General features: G+C 35.1%; 1 non-coding gene across 1 annotated transcript; it reads right to left on the reverse strand.

The window, feature by feature from the left end:
• Positions 1-343: 343 nt before the first annotated feature.
• Positions 344-452, reverse strand: LOC128775969 (U6 spliceosomal RNA). Its single transcript, XR_008420947.1, has one exon. It is a non-coding gene; the product is annotated as a U6 spliceosomal RNA (small nuclear RNA).
• Between the last annotated feature and the right edge of the window lie 201 nt (positions 453-653).

The following is a 653-nucleotide window of genomic DNA, read 5'->3' on the forward strand; positions in this document are numbered from 1 at the left end:
AAAACATGTCACAACATACTCTTAATTTTGTGGGGAGGGGATAGGCCAGAATTAAAATACTAGGCTTATACATGAATTAAAATCATCTTTGATTATTTAGGAGTAAGGTAAAGATATTAACTTCAGACTTTTTGTTAAATCAGCATGCTAAGCCATCTAGTTTGTAAATAATAAACACAAGCACACACACTTTCCAACCAATTACAGAGAAGTCAAATGAGAGAAAGAAAAATCAAGAGAAGGCAAAGCAAGAAAGAGGGGGAAAAGTAACAGTCATAGGATCTAGAAGATTTAGAACAGCATCTGGCATGTTATCCTTATCTGTTTATTGTATGATAATTTATTATTACTATAACTTATTTCTATTTTACGTGTCATTTTTGCACAGGGACCATGCTTAATCTTCTCTGTATTGTTCTAATTTTTAGTATATGTGCTGCCAAAGCAAGCACAACTGTTGCTTCTATTCTGATAAATCTCTCTGGCGCATTCAAGACAAAGACTCTTTAACAGACAAGTTCTGCTAATGCTGATGGTTCCCTGATGACAACAAGCTGTTAATGCTAATTAAAAGACAAGCAGTAATCTGGAGGAATTAAGAAGCTCTGTTACTCACAAGGCCTTGGGCCACTTTACACTCTGGCCTTAGTTTC

Source organism: Panthera pardus, unplaced genomic scaffold, assembly GCF_024362965.1.
Source record: "Panthera pardus isolate Hobbes unplaced genomic scaffold, ASM2436296v1 HiC_scaffold_11, whole genome shotgun sequence".
Taxonomy (NCBI): Eukaryota; Metazoa; Chordata; class Mammalia; order Carnivora; family Felidae; genus Panthera; species Panthera pardus.